This window comes from Panthera tigris, chromosome B1 (assembly GCF_018350195.1).
Source record: "Panthera tigris isolate Pti1 chromosome B1, P.tigris_Pti1_mat1.1, whole genome shotgun sequence".
Classification (NCBI taxonomy): domain Eukaryota; kingdom Metazoa; phylum Chordata; class Mammalia; order Carnivora; family Felidae; genus Panthera; species Panthera tigris.
In genome coordinates, this window is record NC_056663.1 from 77,863,457 (window position 1) to 77,884,299 (window position 20,843).

At 37.0% G+C, this 20,843-nt stretch overlaps 1 protein-coding gene across 3 annotated transcripts in view; it reads left to right on the forward strand.

Moving 5' to 3' along the window:
- IQCM (IQ motif containing M) overlaps nucleotides 1–3,775 on the forward strand; it is a 644,218-nt gene extending 640,443 nt beyond the window's left edge. For all 3 annotated transcript variants that reach the window (XR_006216738.1, XR_006216737.1, XR_006216740.1), the window contains one exon: nucleotides 3,631–3,775. The gene's annotated coding sequence lies outside the window, so the exon portion shown is untranslated. The remainder of the gene's footprint in view (nucleotides 1–3,630) is intronic.
- Nucleotides 3,776–20,843: the final 17,068 nt, after the last annotated feature.

Below are 20,843 nucleotides of genomic sequence, written 5' to 3' on the forward strand. Positions count from 1 at the left end.
TTTTGAGAGAGAGAGTGTGTGTGAGCAGGGAGGGAAAGGGCAGAGAGAGGAGAGAGAATCCCAAGCAGGTCCTGTGGTATCAGCACAAAGCCCGATGCCAGGCTCGAAGTCTCAAACCATGAGATCATGATCTGAGCCGAAATCAAGAGTTGGCTACTTAACCGGCTGAGCCAGCCAGGAGCCCCAAAGTAGGGAATGTTCTAACATTTCACTGCCATTGAATTTGCTTGCTGTTTGGCAGATATGAACAATTGGATAAGAAATTGACCTTCTATTACTGTTTTGTTCCTTTTTTTTTCATAAGTTGTTTTGAATTTTATTAAATGACTGCTGCATTTATTTATATAAATTTTTCTTTACATTGTCAAGTTGACATATTATATTAATGTATTTTCTAAATTTAAATCATCTAAATATTCTCAGGTTCAACACATTGTGAATCAGTTTGCTATTTTACACAGTAGTTTTACATCTATTTCAAAAATGACAATTGCTAATCATTTTTCTGGCTTTATTTGCAGAATCATTAGCAAATACATACTAGTTCCATAAAATTAGTGGGTGAACTTTAATTTTTTGTAAACACTGGGACAGTTTTATAAGAAAAGGGTTTTCTATTTCTTGAAAACGTGGTGGAATACTACAATCTGGACCTGTTGCTTTTTCTGTATGTAGACTTTTTGATAATGATTATATCTCTTTAGTTGATATAGGTGTACTCAAATTTTTTGTTTATATTGAATACATTTTGTTAACGTATTTTTTCTAGAAAATTAACATTTTATTTTAAAATTTATTATAAAGGTTCTGATATTTTGAACAAGTTTTTAAAATCCTCAATATTACATATATTTATGGTCTTTTCAATATCTGTCTAACTATGTACCTATCACCTGTCTGTCTATCTATTGCTTCTCTCTTTCTCTCACCCTTTTTTTTCCCTGATCCACTTTGGCAGAATTTTGTCTATATTCATGGTGCTTTTATAGAACTGGGCTTTAATTTCATTGCTCTTCTCTATTCTTTTTGCTCATCTTCCATGACATTAATATTTCCTCTTTTGTTGTTTTTCTACTTTCTTAAGTTTTGTTATTTACCTAATTTCTTGATTGTAATTTAGATCATTAATGCTTAATCTGTTAATGAATGTTTAATCTGTGCACTTCTATATTAGTTACATATGCTTTAGGCTAAAGTAAACGACACTTTTGGAAATATTTTGAATAGGAGTCCAGGCCTCAGATGGTGGCTTAAAGTCTTCATGGTCTGAGGTCCTTCCATTTTGCTCCTCTCCTATCCCTAGGGAATTGCCCTGATCTGTGTAGTAGAATATCACCCAACTGCACAGCTGCATTCAAGCATAAGATCATAGCATCACTTCTGTTCACTTATGTCTCGTTTTCTGAATCTAGGACAAAGCACACCTTCATCTGCTCTTTTGGCTGGCTTGTGTAGGTTGTCCACCCTCACCCAACACACACACACACACACACACACACACGCACACACACACACACACACGCAGGTATGCACATATGCGCACATACACAAATGAATATATGTAATTTTTACAAAGAGCTAATTCATCATGGTGTATAGTTCTTCACCTTTGGATCCAGGTTCAGATCCTGGCTCTAACACTTCAAACTATAGCAACCATCAACAAGTCATTTAACTTTTCTGAAACATGGTGTTCTCATCTGGAAAATGAGAATAATAAAAACATTCTTATGAAGTTGTTGAAGGAAAAGTTTAAGTAGGGAAAGTGCACAGTTCGGTTTTTGGCATCTAGTAGCATTCGATAGAAGTCACCTCTGTGTACCTATAGGAAATGCCTCAGTAAAGGTGGGATCACCAAATCAATTCCCGAGTTCAGAAGAACATGCTTTGTGATTTTCTTGTTATGTTTCTGCTTTGGGGACAAAGGACATTGTTTTTTTAAAGGTGACAATTCTCTAATCATGGTAAAGGGAGATAAATACTTTGTTTTCCTCCAGGGAGAAAAAGAGATGTATTAAATGCTTAACGGAATTTTCTTCAATGCCACAAAATTGGTGGCTATAAATTTTGAACACAAGTTGAATTATTGTTGACGTTTTATTTCCTCAGGGGCTTTTTGACCACATCATTAAACTGTACCACTTTCATTGACCTAATTTTATCACGAAGTCCAGGGGACTATTAAAGGGATACTTTAAAAAATGAAATGAAATGAAATGAAATGAAATGAAATGAAATGAAATGAAAGTTTTATTCCATGTGGTCAATGTGATGTTCTTGCTAATTTCTATCAATTGCTGTTAATTCATTTTTGTTTCTTGGAAAAGTATATATAAAGATGAGCATTTCCATAAAAGGACAGATGCCATAGGTGTTGGGCTCAATTATTCTTATTATTTTATTTATTAAGAGCAATATCTAAGAATAAAATGAAAGGTGTTATTTTTCACAAACTCATTTAAGTGAATTTTGAAAATATGGGTTCAGAGAGTCTAGTGACTAGTTTTTAATTCACAGATCAGTATACTTAAATTTTAGAATTCGAACATCACCCCTTGCACACTACTTTGAACACACGATTACTGCACAAAATATATCAGTCAGGATATGAAATTTTTTCCCTTGACTGAGTATGAAAGGAGGCCTGAGAAATGTATCTGTACCTGGTCTCAGGAGCAAGTAGTATAACTTGTTTTATACAATAAAATTCTATCAAAAATTTTACCTAGGGGCACCTGGATGGCTCAGTTAGTTAAGTGTCAGACTCTTGATTTTGGCTCAGGTCATGATCTCATGGTTGGTGGCTTTGAACCCTGAGTCAGGCTCTGCACTGATAGCACAGAGCCTACTTGGGAGACTCTCTCTAACTCTGTCTCTCTCTCTGCCCCTCTCCAGCTTGCTTACTTTCTCTCAAAATAAATAAATAGATAAACTTTAAGGAAAAAAAATAGAATGATTCGGAGATGAAAAAAATGCAATAAAGGAGATTGGAAATAAGTTTGATGCAGAAATGAATTAAAACTTTAAAGTATCTGAAACATTATGGGGCACCTGGGGGATTCAGTCGGTTAAGCGTCTCATCGAGCCCCACATTGGGCTGTGTGCTGGCAGTCCAAAGCCCACTTGAGATTCTCTCTAGCCCTCTCTCTGTCCCTCCCCTACTTGCTCTCTCTCTCTCAAAAAAGTAAACATTTGAAAAAAATTATCTAGAAAAAAATCAGTGAATTCTAACAACTTATACTACAAAAGGGGAAAGATGAGGAGAGATTGTGAAGGAAAGAGACAAAACAGAGACAGAGACAGAAACAGCCATATAAACAAAGTGACAGAGAGAGAGAGAGAGAGAGAGAGAGAGAGAGAAGCAGCAGCAGAGAGAGGCATTTCCCCCTACAACTGAGTGAAGTCATCTGCTTACTTGGCTGTGTCTCTAAGATATTAATTCCAAATTGGGGGACATAGAAAGCATGAAGAAATTAACTTCATAAACTATCAGAAGTCTATTTTAGTTAAAATTTAGCTCTTCGATCAAAACCACTTTTTAAAAAAATTCTTAAGGTTAGCGTTATATAGCACCTGAAGAACCAAGACATGTAATGTTTGTCTTCTTTGCCTTCCTTGATCTGTCTCCAGAAACGTGCTCAGAGAAAGGAGCTCAGTGCCCAAGAGGAACAAGAAGGACAGACCTCACACAATGACACATCCTAGATAAGTATCACCTTAAACAATGACGTTGGGACTTCTTCCCTAATCAATCGTATCTGGCTTCCAAATTTAAATACAGTTTTTATATAAGCAATGTATGATCTCTATTGTTTTCCTTATATGTATTTTCTACATAGAAGTATCATTACTTGATTTCCCAAGCAAGTCAGTTTTTCCTAAATTGAAAGTTAGCCTTTGTTGAGTGCTATTTTAACACAGAATAACAGAAGTAGAGTATTTTTGCAAATATAACTATCTGTTTTAATAAAGATGGAGACACCTTGAACTACACACACACACGCAAACACACACACACACACACACACACACACACATATACTTTGACACATACTTTCAGGTAATAGTGAAGAATGAAGAACCTGAGGGAAGCATTACTTTAGCCTGGTAGCTTTCTTAATTATCATTACCCCTTTATGATGCTATTTGCAGCTGAATAACTAGTTTCTCTCTCCCAGCCATGACTTCCTTCTGTTCATCCCTGCAGTGGAGGCAGAATCTTATGTGTGTGACACTGCAATCTGTCACATGGTATGATTGTAATCCCCACACATTCAGCATTAGCCATACCAAGTGTAAGGAAAAGAAGAACAATATCCTCCACACTTAGTTAAAATGTCATGGAAAACTGTGAAAAACACACACACAAAGTGTTCAGGGTGTCCATTTTTCAGCATGATGTATTTTTAGTTTTCTGCAGCCGGCAAGTCTTAATTCAAACCAAAGAAAAATATCAATGGACTGCATATGGTACACTTCTCAGCATCTTTAAACATATTTGAACCAAGCAACATCATCCTTACAGCATTTTCTAGGACTAAACTATAACTGCTCACATTTATAATGCCTTCAAACCAGGGAGTGAAAAGGAACCTGGAAGAAACATTGCCAAGCCATCCTCCTGTCTTTCCGGATGCTGTTTCTCAGTCTTTTTGTGGGTCCTTACCTTGGGCCTCTTCTTGTTTATGGTTGTTCATGTTTACGCCCACTCCCCAGACGATCTCATTCAGATCCATCTACATAATGGCTCCCAAATTCATGTCACTAGATTAGCCTTCTTTCTTGAAATTTGAATTCATATGTGCAGCCACATACTTGACATCTCCACTTGGGTATGTAACCAGCAGCTCAACTGTAATGTGTCAGTCGTGTCCAGTCACCAATCCCCAAACCTGTCTTCTCATCTGAGTTCATGGTAACTTCATTTCTCTAGTTGTTTTGCCCCAAACACCATCACTGACAATAATCTGTGTAACAAGCCCTTGTTGTCCTATTTCTACAACTTCCATAGAGTTATAGTGGAGAAGCATATTTTTAGTAATATCTAGTGTTGAAAGTACTAGAATCATTTGTTGCATAATGAAAAGGGAGCAAGAAACGGAATTCACAATAATAATAAAGTGAGCAAAGAGCCAAATTTTAAAACAACTTTGTCTATGCAGTGGGGCTCAAAGAATGACAGGATAGATGAATAAATAAAGGAGTGTGGTATTTATAATACATCAATGTCAGTATTTCAAGTGTAGTCACCGTTTGACAATGCAGAAAATGGATGTAAAAATAGAATAATTAGACCTCCATTCTTAACCTAGAAAATCAAATTCTTTACTCTCATCTCCCTAAGTCTTTTGTTTTGAACACTTAGCTTGGTAAATTGTGTCATATAAATGCAAACATTTTTCAGGTTTGTAGAGTACCTAGTATAAAGTTAGTAAAAAAAAAATCTGTTAGAGTATTGTTTTTCCCCAGTGTGCAGTGCATTTATTGTTTAAACAACTTAGCTAGCTAATGTTCATTTGTAAATAGTTCACAAGGAACTATTATTTATCAGTGTGTGAGCCATTAAACTCACACTGTAGTACATAATTACATATAAGTAGTAGAGAATGCTCCAAAGTGTTTCTCTGCCAGGTAAATGTTCATCACAAACATGTACAAGGTATATTGATGATTTTTCCAAACTCTAACTGGTGGCTTAGCCTAGAAATGATTACCTTTTGCAGACTAGTAAAGTGTTGCAATTATGTTTTTAATGCATAAAAGCTTGCAATAATGTTTTTAATGCATAGCATTATATGGGGAACAAATTATTTTGAAACAGTCAAATATTGAAATAGGGAACAAATTATATTAGAACAGTCAAAATATTAAGAAAATATTTGTGACACAAATAACGTTTCTTTGAATGTTAATAACAAACAAGATCTAGCAGTTGGTCTAAAACTGCTATAATTTCAAAATAGTGATAAGAAAATTTCTAGGTATCTTCAATACATATACATATGACATTATTAAAATATCTGTGATTTCTGTTGGCGACAAAGTCATAGATATTGCTAATAATAATGTTGTTGGTTGTCTACATTCATTTGGAAGGAAATGATGAAGCTTGAGTTATAGATTAATAAAAATAAAAATGGATTTTTTTTCATCCAAATTTTCACCTCCCACCCCCCTTGAATTCTAATAGATCTCTTTAGGGTGATTGTTCCCTATGTAAGAATGCCTGATTTAGCCCCTCTCTTGATTAAAGGCTTTTAATGCATCAAAATGGTGTTTTTGAGCCTGTCAAATCACACTTGTATTTTTCTTTTCCTCTTGGAGGATTGATGTTTGGATTAAAAAATATATATCCCTTTTGTAAATATTAACTGTCATCTTTAGCTGTGATAGATATTCACTTATCCCAGAGTGGCACATCCATAAATACATTCATGTTTCTTTCCGTGTTTCTTCCCATATCCTCAGTAAAAATTTTAGTCTCCTGTGTGTTCTCCAAATTAGTTAACAGAAAGCACTTGCTTAAATGTAATTCTCCTTTGTGATGCTTAATCAAAAGAAGAATGTTTTCCCCCAGCTTTTTCTAACTTGACACAAGAAATAGCTTCAAGTTTTTTCAGTGGGACTCATTATGTGGTTGCTGATTAGTGCGATCTGCTTGTTTGGGGTGATTGATACTTGTTTCTAGAATACCAGGAAAGGGAGCTTTGCCAAATTTAGAAGTCGTCCCACCCTTATGCAGTCTATAGTTTTGACAGAAAAAAAATGAGGCTTTGAGTATTTAAATTGGTTTGCTTGGCAAATACAGCTCCAAAGGCTTCTCAGAGATCCCATATTCTTAAAAATTAAGCTTGAGGGGTGTGTGGTTGGCTCAGTCGGTTAAGCGCGGGACTTTGGCTTAGGTCATCATCTGGAGGTTCATGGGTTGGAGCCTCGCCTCCGGCTCTGTGCTGACAGCTGAGAGCCTGGAGCCTGCTTTGTATTCTGTGTCTGCCTCTCTCTCTCTCTCTCTTCCCCTCCCCCCTCATGCTCGCTCTCTCTCTCTCTCTCTCAAAAAATGAATACACATTTAAAAAAAATTTTTTAAGTTAAACTTGATAACTCCAGTAACTTGAATTATATTAGAACTTCTAGATTTCTTTCTTTCTTTTTACTTTTTCCTTCTTTCTTTTTTCTTGCCTTCAATAAAGATTAATCCCTTGGCAAAACAATTAAGGGCTTAAATGAACCTGGGATGTGTAAATGCTATGCTGAGATCTTAGCACCCTAACACAGGTTCTGTCATTAACCCAGGGTTTATTTGGGTCATAAAGAACCGCTCTAGGTTTAGAAGGCCTGTGTATCATCTTAATTTTACCTTTGTTAGTCCACAGGGCTTGTCACTTAATTACAAGTCTCTTAAGTTTCTATGATTGCAAAATTCACCTCATATGATATGATACTTACCTAATTTTCCTTAGCTCACTGAAAAATAAGGAAAGAAAAGATTTTCAACACATACATCAGGAAATGATGGAAATTAATATTGAATGAATTAGTCTATGGCGATTAATTTTAAATCACTGAGGACTCGAACACCAATAGTATACAAAATATGAATTGATGCTTTGGAGTATAACTTAAATAAGCCACAGATCTGATCTGCTTAGGATTGTGTCCATTTAGCATGTCTAATGCTTACAGTCATTTTTATTCATTCAAAAATATTTATAAATATTTACTGGACACCTACAAAGTCGTAGGCATGGTGCCAGGTAGGCCAAAAACAAAATGGATAAATTGTGGGCCCTTCCCTCAGTGAGCTCACAGGGTAGGGAGGAGGGAAAGCTTAAACATTCTTTAAGAATACTGGCTGTTTTTATTTTAAGGTACCTCCCTTCCATCTCTAGATGTTATATCTTTACATATCCTTTCCTTCCCTTGGAACCAGACTGGAACTACAGAAGAAAATTAAAAACACCTTCAGTATCAATGTTGTTATTTCATAGGCTGACAGTAAAGAATTAGGCTAAGAAACACGTGTCTTATTTTTATAGGATCTCAGTATTGGTATGAGTCACAGACTGAGAGGAAATTATTCTATTAGAATCCTTTGATATGAAAAAGTACTTTCTCAGTTTCTTAGCATTTTGTCAGTTTAGTCACCAGTAGTTTCTACCTTCTGAGGGAGGAAACTACTAAAAAGGAAAAAGAATTGAAATTTTAATAAATTCGGTTCTTATAAGGCTTTTGACAATGAGGTCAAAAACTTTGAGATGAATATTGTATTGTCAGGAGTGGGTATTGCTGCTTTACCTAGTCATGTTTACTTTGAATTATTTCTTATCAAGAGAGTTAATTAACAATTGCAGTATTTAATTCAGCTTTAAAAAGAATCATTAGCCCATTCATCCAAGAAAGACCAACAAACTGTTCTTACTGTTTATGAATTCTTGTTTACACCACACAATGTTACTGTAGCTTCTCCAACAGGATAACTCTTGGTGAAAGAAATGGATAAAAATGTTTAGAATGGACCACAGTCATGTAGAGCTCCCCTCTTCCCCCAAATAAGGGATAGAGAGAAAGGGAGAAATAGAAGACTAGACCATGAGAGACAAAGGATGGGAATGAAATAGGATCAATGGAAGGCATGGTAATGGGGGAAACAGACTGAAAAAGAAAAACAGCTACAATCAAAGTAAGAGTTTTCTAAGTGCCTGGAATTAAGTGGTAAGACAGATGATGGGGTTAGAAAAAATTCATTTTGGAGTCTATTGACTGCTACAGACTTAAAGAAACCTTATAGGACTGGAAGAAATCAAGACAAGCAAAACTAAGACAAGCAAAATTCAAGAGAAATGAGTTTTGAAGGCCCTTTTTATGTAAAAGCATTTGAGAAAACAATTTTTATAAACTAGATAATTAGCAGGCATCATGCTTTTGGAATAAAAGACAACTGGGAGGGTGAGAATGGGATGGGGGAGAAAAGACCCATGTCTCAGCAGTTTTTGGAAGTTGAATTGTTTTGGGGGACAAGAGTCCAAATGAAGTTCATTTCCAACTTTATTATGAAAACAAGAGGAGGAAAGTTTTCTCAGTTTTGAAGGCGTTGTGAAAGTACTATGTGTTTTAAAATGAACCCAGTTTCAGTTAATATTATTAACAATGATTATTTGGCTACTAGTATCGGGTGTTCATTACTAGATTGAATTTTTCAAATTCCTTTTTTCAAATAATCAACTATCAAATTTTCCACGTGACATGTTTTACATGGGCATGAACTACACTTCACAGTTTTATTTCATTGTTTATGTACTCTTCAGTTACTTCTATTTCTTCCCATAAGGTTTAGAATTAAAAAAGAACTCTGATGCACACACACACATACACACACACACGCACTTTTCTGTCAAAGGGATTCTCAAGCCTACAGAGAAAGAGAGTATGACAGAGAGCATATTAAATTTATCTTACGTTCTTTAGAATATTTCCATTAGTTCTTCAGTATCATATCCTCAGCTTTACCATGAGCCCCTCTGGGTTCCGGTCCTGTAGCCGATGGGCCCTTATTTTGAGAGTGTATCAGGCTCCTGTAATGTTTTGTTCGCATTTTTTGTATTTTGTAAAGAACATTAAATGGATAGAGTGCATTGGAGTTTATTAGCTGGGAGGGGGAATTTTAATTTACTTCTTTCAGGAAATAAATGCAACTGGGTGTGGTTTTCTATATGACTCAGAAACAGTTCCTGGTGTCATAGTCTGGGATTTTATCACCGAGTGAAACAACTGTTTCGGGAGCCAACTTTATCAGAGCATTGCCTTCCAGGGATCTGCCCTTGCCAGCAACTTGCCTTGCCTTCTTCAAGAGTCCCTTGTGTAAAAGAATAGCACATGAATTAAATCACGTTGGTGCCCCATCAATCTCAAGGATTTGGGAGGTGATTAGGACATCTGCTGCTTTAAGTGAGGTTGCCGAGAATGTTTTGTGCTTACTTTTGATCATATTACATATATTAGGCTGAAGCCCACAACAATGTTTTTTTATGGATTTGAACATTAAGACCAGAGGCTTATTTTAAGGGGGTGGGTTTCTGGCTATAGCATAATTTCTAAGCCAATTCACTCATTATCTGGGTATAAGAAAGTAAGAAGTTCATCATATTCAACTTGAATATTTTTACATAATCCCTGGAGTAAGTCTTTTCAGTTAGGCTCATCCTTAAAGCCCTAACAAGCATCAGCTGATGTAAATTTTAAACCTAATTTTACTTAGAGAATGTTCTTGTGTGCAGTGGACAAGAAACATGGGAAGTGTACCCGTTAGCTGCTACTCTCTGCCTGCTCAGTCTTCACAGAGGGAGGCTTTCATCTGACAGAAATAGTTGTCTGTTTCTTTTCAAAATCAATTTCCCTCAGTGTCTTTCCCACCCTCATATTTATAATTACATCTGGTTCATTAAGACATGGAAATCAATAGAGGATGTGCTGTTTTTCTCAGGGGAAAGGCAACCCAGTGAGATGTATAAACACTGTTCTGTCTGTTTGTTCCCACCCATGCCTTGTGGTAAGGCTCTGAGAGTTAACACATTTTTTTTTTGTAGTACTCAGTTTCTCCACTTGTAATTTGGCCACCATTCTTACAAATCATAACTCATGGGGTGAAAAGAAAAATCTGTGGAGTTGTGATATATGAAGAAAACTATTATATATGGCTTATAGTGGGAATAGAGGGCAAACATTTTCGAGCATGCCTATATATTTTGTTAATATTAAACATATAATATCAAACAGGTTTCCAGAAGAGTATGAATACCCATAATCTCTCTTCCAGTCCAAGAACTATTGGACCACAGTTTGCTCAGCAATTCACACAAATATTAGGTAGATTATTTGCTGATTGGCCTATGTCAAAGTCACTACCAGCCCTGCCCCCTCCCACCTTCTTGAGCTCAGGAGGAGGTCTGAGTTGGCCTGATGACTTTATCCCCCAACCAATCCTGAGATAGATGATTGAGAGACAGAGACAGAGACAGAGACAGAGACAGAGGAATATAGAGAGATCCCCTCCCCCTCAATTCTGGGCAACCAAGAGCTAGGTGTGACAAAATGTACATCATTCATGCTATTCTGAGCCCTTGCAGCTGTGAGGACAGATCTCAGCAGTTTTCAATGCTTAGAAATACAATCCTGGGGGAGGGAAGGCCTAAGGTAACATTACGTTTATTCCCACCTTAGCTGTCCTGTGACCCAGGCTGAACATCATCCAAGAAATGCTAGTTCATCACATTTATAACACAGCTGTGCATAAAATGGGGCCAAAGCTTCACACATCCCAGTCCTGTCCTCTCTGTGGAGGTCTCTTCTCATGTTCTCACATCCTCACCTCCGGTACCGCCCCTATTCCCCTGAGCCATCTCCACAACAGCAGGACCACGTCTGCCCACATGGAAAGTCCCAGTACCTTTTGTCCTGTGAAAGAGTGTTGCATACAAGATGGCCTTATTGTTTTGTTAAGAGCTGTGGATATATACAGTGACATAGTTTTCTTGGATTGTACTGTTCATGAGGGTGAACACTTTCACAGACACATTACCCAAGACAGACTCTTTTTTTTATAGGCAAGAGAACAGGAGAATATTTGGATTATGCTTCAAAATGTATAGCAAAACCCTGGCTTTAAGTCAAAGACAGTGGACTGAGGGGTGGTGGGGAATGGGTGGTGTTGGAAGGAGGCTAAGTCTTCCTCAGCCTTTATAATATGGACCAGACTCAAATCCATATGGCCTTGTAGCAGCAATCATTGTGGTTTTGCTCTCCAGCCATTTCTGATTTAACAGCGAGTGTTTCTTTTGCTAGGTGGGGCCTTCCTCTTCTGACTCTTAAGGTCTACATTGCCTATCAAATACTTAAAGAGATGAAAATGTTTAGATTTTGCTTAGTTTTTAAGAAAGAGTCGAAGCTATCCACAATTTGAACACGTCTTCTTTTTCTTAAAAAAATAGGTTTATTTTAGGAAGAGCTGGGAATTTTCACAAAAAGATGAGTTAAAGAAAATGGTACACTTCAGATAAACATATTGAGGGCCCAGCTTCTTAAGCCTTCCCTCCCTAGATCCAAAGTTTTCACCACCTTTATTAAGTTGAATATTATCAATAATATTCTCACTAGGGTCCTGGCTTTACCTAGTATCTAGCAAGTAACAAGGTAACAAGTCAAATCTCTTTGTCCTTCTCTGTTGTATCCTGATATTCAAATAAGGGAAGAGGCCATAGGGACATTTCATCAACATTTATGGAGATTCTATATAAAATAAAAAGAAAGGTAAGATGTCTCCATACAAATCAAATGTCTGCTTTGCATAGTTTCTAAAAAATCTTATTCAAAGAATAGTATATTCTAGGCCAGAATAATGAATTCCAGGTTATTTGAAGATTGAAACACAGATGGAGCCATGATATCACATAACTTTCTATCATTGGACTCACTGTGTTTCCTGGGCTTCTGAACCCTTCTTCATATAACCCCTGCTGCTCTCTTTCAAGGAACAGGAGAAAGGGAAGCTAGAGTGGATGAAAATGGTAAGGCCGCCAAGCCCGGAGAAGGGAAGTGTCCACAGTGGAATTAGGAATATGGAGAGTTCAACTCTGATAGATATGGGATCATGAGCCTCTAATAAATTTTTTTTAAGTTTGAAATACAATTACAGTGTAAGGGTTTTTATAGGAATCTTTAATAGGACACTAGAAAAGAAAACTCAGGATAGGGGAGTTTCACAAACAGAATTGGAAGTCAAGACAGGCTTCAGGTTTATGTTTGCTTACTTAGCTATTTAGTGCCCTGGGAGGTTTGCAAGAGCAGACTAATGGTTTGTTGGAACACAAAAGTTTTTCCTGCTTCAGTGCACTCTTCTTTCCAGCCCTAACTCAACCTCTGGGGGCAAAAAAATCAAAATCACACAAAATCAAAATTATAACACACGCACCTTAGTAGTCATTTTCGTTACTACAAAAAGTGTGTTCACCGAGCTGCTTCGGGTTATTCTAAAGTTATCAAAAACCCTGTCAGAAATTTCCTGGTGAAGAAACAAAGTCCTGTGACTTTAAAGAAACAATTAAGGAAAAATGAAGATATGGTAATAAAAGGGGTTCAAAATGTAAGTCTAGTCCTTCAAAGGCCCTCAGTGTTTAACAAGACATTGTAGCCTACAAATTGCAAAGATCAAAAGTTTATTTTTCTTCTCACTAGGCTGGGACTGTGGCTATTCTAGAAGCTGATATAATTGTTAGGAAATCATTTTGTTCACCACAAAATCGAATCGGCTGAAATTGCAGTTTTGCTCAAAAGGGATGGAATCCCTCTAACACACATCATGCTGCTTTTACCTACACCGTACACCAAATATTTATGTAACTTCATTCATCAGATCCTGGCTGGCTATGTTGCTATTTTCTTTCTCAAGTATGGCGACAGTAACTTGGAATGTTTTAGCTAGAACAGTGAAAACTTGAAAATGTCTGCCAGGTCAACACACTTCTGTTTTCCTTCACTGAGGAAAGAAAGGATGTGAGAGGGAAAAATAACAGTGGTGCTGGCCGCACTAAGAAACCCGAGGAAGGCACTCAATTTCTTATTACACCGGCAAATGTAACCATGCCTCCATAGGTGTACCTCTGAAAGGGGCAAATTCGAAGTCGATAGTTCTGAAGATCAAAGTCATGAGGCTTGGACATCAGTTTACATTTCTGGCTAATGAATTACTGGAGTGCTACTGATTTAACACATGCGCTGCCATATTTCTTAGTACCCAACTATAATTCTTAATAACATGTAGAGGCAAAGATGTGAAAATACATAAATAACATGAAATAACCAACCGTGGGGACGCCTGGGTGGCTCAGTCGGTAAGCGTCCGAGTTCAGCTCGGGTCATGATCTCACGGTTCGTGAGTTGGAGCCCCGCATGGGGCTCTGTGCTGACAGTTCAGAGCCTGGAGCCTGCTTTGAGTTCTGTGTCTCCCTCTCTCTCTGCTCCTCCCCCACTCACACTCTGTCTCTCTCTCAAAAATAAATGAACATTAAAAAAAAATAAAATAACCAACCGTGGCCTTGGAGTATTTAATGGATTCAGACCCACATTCAGGAGGTCCATAATGTTCTCCTGTGTGCAAACGTATTCATTCTCACCTGTTTAGTTTTTCATTCATTTGGTAAAGTATATTGAATATCTGTAACATTGGTCAGATGAAAAAAAATGTGTAGAGGGTAGAGGAGTCTACAGCATAAGATTCCTAAGGGTTAATGATGCAAATGAGTTCTTGCACCAATGTTTAGTAGTAAAGCTATTGTATTAGTTTACTAGGGATGCCATAATAAAATACCACAGACGTGGTGCTTAAACAACAGAAATTTATTTTCTTACCAGTCTGAAGGCTGTAAGTCCTAGATCAAAAAGTCACAGCTGTGTTTTCTTTTGAGGCCCTTTTCCTTGGCTTATAGGTGGCTACCTTCTTGTCATGTCCTCACATGATCTCCATGATCCTTCTTCTGTCTGCAACCATGTCATGTCTCTGTGTGTTTAAATTTCCCATTCCTATAAAAACACCAATCTGATTGGATTAGAGCCTACCCTATGGTCTGACTTTAACTTAATCACCTCTTTAAGAATTTATCTCCAAGTACAGCCACATTCTGAAATGGTGGGAGCTAGGTCTTCATCGTATGAATTAGGTGGAAGGACACAAGTCAACCCATGATAGATCTATGAACAGATAAACAAAATGCAATTAAGTATTATTGATATAATAACAGAAGGTTGAAAGGGGAGTTGGGAAAAAGATACCCAGGAATATCAGAAAAGGGGTGAATTTTAAACAATTAATGAAAAATTTTCAAGTAACAGATGGGTGTTAGGTGGAGTTGAGGTGAAGGAGGGACTTTTGGGGAAAGCATTTCAAGCACATGCATAAGTATAGGCATGAGATTATTTAACAGTATTTTCCACAAGGTAAGTCTAAGGGGACGAGAGAAAGGATAAGAAACAAGTCTGGAATGATGAGCAAGTGTTAGATCACAGCAAGCCTTATACTTAGACAATAATGTCCATGGTCATGAGAGCACATTCTGGAAATAGTCAGACTTGGATCCAAACTCTCACTCTTCTACTTCTAAGTATCACCTTGATGAAGTAACTTCATATTTTTGTCCTTCCATTTCTTTACATGTAATATAATATTGCAATGGAATAATCAATCAATCAATCAATCAATCAGTGATCCCTGAGGCTGTTCGAAGACGTGTTGCACTTAGCCCAGTGTTTGGCACATAGTAGCCTTTGAAGAACTATCAACTATCATTATTCTTCTGTCACTTGAAGTTTTGGACTTTTTTCTGGAGAGTATCTGGAGACAATAAATGTTTTTAAGTAGGGAGATAGTATGATCAGATCTTAAAAATCATTCTGGTAACTGCAGATCATGGATCAATGAGGTGGAAGATTGGAGGAGAGTTAAAATACCAGCTCTTGCAATATCAAAGTGAGTGACTAAAGAGCATAATCATGGGGAGCTCATATGGGGAGAAGAATAGAAAATACTTGAAGAATATGTGATCAATTTGACAAAAATTGAGATGGGATTTCAAAGCAAGAGAAGCTTAAGATATTTCTGGATTTCCAGCTCAAAGAACTAGGCAACCCATCACTGAGGAAAGGATGAAACACAAGAATCATGTTTGAAGAGAAAGCTTATGAATTCAATTTGAGGGATGTTTAACTGCCATGGGCACTCATGGCCACCATTCTTTCTCACTGAGATTTGGTTCCATGGTGTTTCACCATAATCATTCTTTTGAAAAATCTCAACTCCTTTGCTGTTCTTCCAATCCATGATTTCACATAACAAAACAGCAACCATAGTTAGAAACACATTCTCACAGCAGAAAGTGGCTAAAAAAAATCCACAACCACGCCGACTGGTCTCCCTTCAAAATTATGACCACAATCTTAAGTGGGTCATCAGTTCTATCCAGAAATCTTATTTTATTTCTCTTGTCAATTCACCTCCCATAACTATTTCTATCATTTTGTTTTCCTTAACCATGCTTCTTGAATCCTCACTCCCAGCTGATAAAGCTTTTTTTTTTAACTTAGAAATTAGCAGCAACCTATGTCCCCATCTTCCCAACGCAAAAACCATTCTATCTGTATCTGTCACCATAAACACTGCCTTCCTTCCTATTACAGTGGATGAAATGTCTTTCCATCATTGAGACCAACCCCTCCACTTGTACACTGGATTCCCATCCCCTCTGAAATATGCAAAATCGTTGGTCCTGAATTCAATCTTGTTTTCTCCTTCATCTTTAATTTCTTCTGTTTTATTGGGTGATTTCCATCAGCATACAGACACGATGTAATATCTCTCATCTTATAAAACAAACCTTGAGGCACCAGGGTGGCTCAGTCAGTTAAGCATCTGACTCTTGATTTTGTCTCATGGTTGAGAGAGATTGAGCCCGCATAGAGCTCCTTGCTGTAAGTGCAGAGCTCACTTGGGATTCTTGGTCTCTTTCTATCTCTGCCCCTCTCCTGCTTACTTGCTTTCTCTTTTTCAAAATAAATAAATAATCACTAAAAAAAAAAAAAAAACCACCAGATTTTCTTTCTAGCTTCCACCCATTTCTCCTATATACTATATAGCAGAACTTCTTGGAAGAAATGTTACATTCTGTCCCCTCCTTTCATGCCATTCTCTCCTACTTTCCTGAATGCTTCTTTCCTGACCATTTTGTTCACTGCTCTTCCCTTCAGTCCTCAGACCTCCTCTCTTCAACTGTACACCCTTTTCCCTATATGACTCCATTCAGCCTCCTCTCTTTAATGATTTAATCTTTTTCTTCTGAGAAAGCTCTATCTATCTACTCTTTGGATTTCAGGCTTGTGTATCCAATAGTCCTTTCAATATCTTTAATTTAAAAGACCCAAAACAGAGCTCTGGATATCTTCCTATGCCACATCCAGCTTGTCCAACTATGTCCCCACATTAGTAAGGGTACCACAATTAACCCAGGTGCTCAGGTAATTTTTAATTCATCTTTGCCTCTTCCTTTTCTCTTGCACCTTATGTCCAAATCTACAAGCAAGTTCTATCCACTCTACCTTCAGAATGTATCTTGAACTGAATCACTAGACATGAGGCTGATGATAGAATTATTAACAGTTGGGAGGCAGAATATGTGAGGTGTGTCAACAACAGGGAAATTGCAAGGAGGCACCTGAATATTGAGGTAAGAAATTAAAAGGCAGTAATGATGATGTACTAGATGTATTTTTTCTGTTCTTGTCACCCTTGAGGGCATTTTAGTGATTAGATATGGAAAGAAACCACAAATTGCATCCATAATTGTGAAATTATAATTCAGTGGTGAGTCCATGAATGTGTTATCTTGCTTTTTCATACTGAGCCATTTCTCTAGTTTTTGTTTTATTATGTTTTAATTCAAAAGAGCATTTTTGTGAATATAATATGCAAACAGCTATAGTAGAAAACGCACAGTGGAATTCGAAAATAAAGAGATGCTATATGAATGCTCTGGCTCCGCAGGGACAAAAAGCATTTGGGCACATAGTTTCAAAGGGATACAGGATATCTGTCTGTTCTGAGCATCCAGGGACAGAATAAGAACCCAGGGTACAATCTAGCAACCATCAACATTAGAGCTCCATGCAACCCACATACCTACTTACATACACCTCCGATGTTTTCAGGTTAGTAGCATGGCCAAAGAAGAGAGAGAAGAGAAGATTTTCAGCTGAGAAATTATTGTGGGAAATCTTTTTAAATACAAGTTTGTGTCAACTGCTGTTACTTTCTAAGGAAGGAAAAAAATCAGCTTCATATCAGCACCTGGCATCTCTACAATCTCCCATGCTTTGATGAATCCATGGCACCAGTAGAAATAATCTTGTTGTGCTCTGATGACACTCTCTCTCTCTCTCCCTCTCTCTCTCTTCTACTCTCCCTCCCTTCCCCCTTCTTCTCTTTCTTCTTTTGTGTACCTATCTAATCATTATTTTAATTTCAAAGTGTTATTTAAGGTAACCTACCAGAAATTATTGGGGCAGTAATCTTATCAGTGCTATTCAGAGTATGTTATCCTAACTAATTCCAAGATTTTCTCTTCAAGAAAGTCCTCAATAAATTTGGTTGCCTACCGACTTTTACACCTGTTTGTTAAAGGTCTCTGGGTGAGGAAAGGAAGGGGGAAATGGTGGGGTTTTTTAATCTAATAAATTGCCTTTAAAATAATTTATTTCAACCTGCCAAGCTTCTAAGAAAAATGGGGTAGCAGTTTATAGTAGGCAACAAATTATATTATTTCCCTGGTGTTGCTTGTGATAATCACATTATTCCCCAGCAGCTCTCCAGGTATTTCTGTAGCTGTGAGGTGTAATTCCATAGCAGCTTAGGCACTCTATTGTAATTTATAGTAACATGAATTAATATCCATTTACTAGGAAGTGTTAATGAGAAAAATTCATGTGGATGCTTCACGTAGTATTTTATTTTTTTACTTTAGAGGGGGGAAAAAGCATTGCCAAAAGTGCCATGTCCCCTGGTTATTCACAATGAAACTTCACTGAATTGTCATTTTATAGGCACATAATCTGAGGTTAACAAAGGTTAAGGGCAAAATAACGAGTGATGAAATATTGGCAACTTGACAAAATACCTCAATTGATCACATTCAAATAGCTGAGAAGAGGGGCTCCTGGCTGGCTCAGTCAGTAGAGCCGACTACTCTTGATCTCAGGGCTGTGAGTTCGAGTGCCATGTTGGGTGCAGAGATTACTCAAAAATAAATAAATAGATCTTTAAAAAAAAGAGTTGTGAAGGAACAGAACAGATGAGATAAAATGTTTCCACACATATGTCCACAGGGACATTTGTTACATTATAAGGACCCTTTTGATGTTTCTAGCATTGCATTCAGTAGGCAAAGGTCTACGCAGCTCCTCCTTATACATGCTTACTCCACTGACTGACATCACGCTTGTGACCTGATTTAGTCAATGGAGCACGAGCAAAAGTGACATTGTGCCTTTTCTTTTCCCTCTGCCATGAACTCAGTAATCTCAGATTGAGGCTGGTCAATCAACCACACAGTCACTGTATTAATAAGAGATGGGAGCAGAGGTCTTCCAGATGGGTCAACCCACAGTGGATATGTAATGAGAGCAAGAAATAAACATTTGCTTTAAATGACAGATGATTTGAAGTCAATCATTACTGCAGTATAACTTAGCATAAGGTAAATAATACTATTTCAAAAAGGTGAAAATTTTCTCCATCTATAAGAAAGAGACAACGTAGGTTGCAATCATGTTTTTCTGCTTATAACACAAAAAGCCATGGATCTTTGCAAAACTTAGCTGCCAGGGAAACTTTCCTAACATTCCCAAGGTTACAAAAATTTTCTTTTGGCAATGTACAACTTTTTAATCTTTATTTCAACCAAAATATAAAAAGAGTACAATTAATTGATAGTTGTGATATTATCTACGGTAGGATATTGATTGGATGTAACTAAGAATTCAAAATTAGATTTTTATGTTAACAATGGAATTCACAAAGAGATTTCATTTATTTGCATGAACAAAGAGCTGAACACTGGAACAATTTAATTCGCCTTTTAGACAACAAGGATAGTGATTAAAAACTAAGAGAAGGCAAAACAAAATCATGACTATTCTCAAAAGGGAAACAAGCTTCTTGTTATTCTGGATGCATAATGTTGAGTGTGTCATTTAGGATAAATTTGTACTTTAAAATTTTATATCTTAAAGAGATGCCACGTGCTTTTTACTTAATAATGGAGACTTAACTAATTTTTGAATTGAAAATGTTATAAAAAATAGCTATCCTGTTGTACTCCAACAGGGATGTCTTTTCGAGGAAGTTATCCAAACTTACCTAATGTTATTGCCTTACCATATTTGGCAGCCTGGATGCAAATTTGCTTGTCAGTTTCTGGGAAAATAAATAGTAGTCTAATATTTGATGCCATGTCAACATGTTTAGGCCCTGATTTTCACTCTTTTGCAGAGTGAAGGGAAATGTACTGCCATGGTCAAGAGACCAGGATAGAGGATAAGTTTCCTCTGCAGCAATCAGAGGGCCATCCCTCAGATTTCTCTCCCTCGCTTTCTATCTTTATTTTTATTGAGCTCATGCTGTTTTTCAAGGAAATCAAACAAGTATAGATCATATTTTTAGTGAGAACATAAACTGTAGAGTTGTAGTCTTTCATAGAAAGGAACTTTAAACATGAGTTATTTCCTGCTCTCTTTCCCCAAACCCTGTGCTACAGTATCCCTGCAACCTGGGCACTTAGTGTCTGCCTATACATCTCTAGACAAGACGAACTTAGCATCTCTCATTTTTGCATAGCTATGGCTATTAGAACATTTAGAATAGAATATTTCCTCATAGTTAATTATAATCTGGCTTTCTCTTGTTTTACTCATTGACCCTAGTTTTATCCCTAGAGTCATACCGAATAAGTTTGATCCTTCTTCCACACGAAAGAGCTGAAACGCCTTTCTCAGGGCAGGAACTCCCTGACTGGAAACAAATCTTCCCTTTTCTAAACAAATAAGTCATTATCTCTTTACTACTTCATATTTGGCAGGGTTTCTAATCCACTTGCCATTTTAACACTCTTCCTAGAATATACTGAGGTTTGACACTATTTTCCTTAAAATAGTAGTCTAAAAATAGCCTAATAGGAGTCTATTGGCTCACAGTACTGAGCCCAATTATCTGAAAAATGAAAGGAAAGTAAGAGCATCAGTCTCTCACTTTA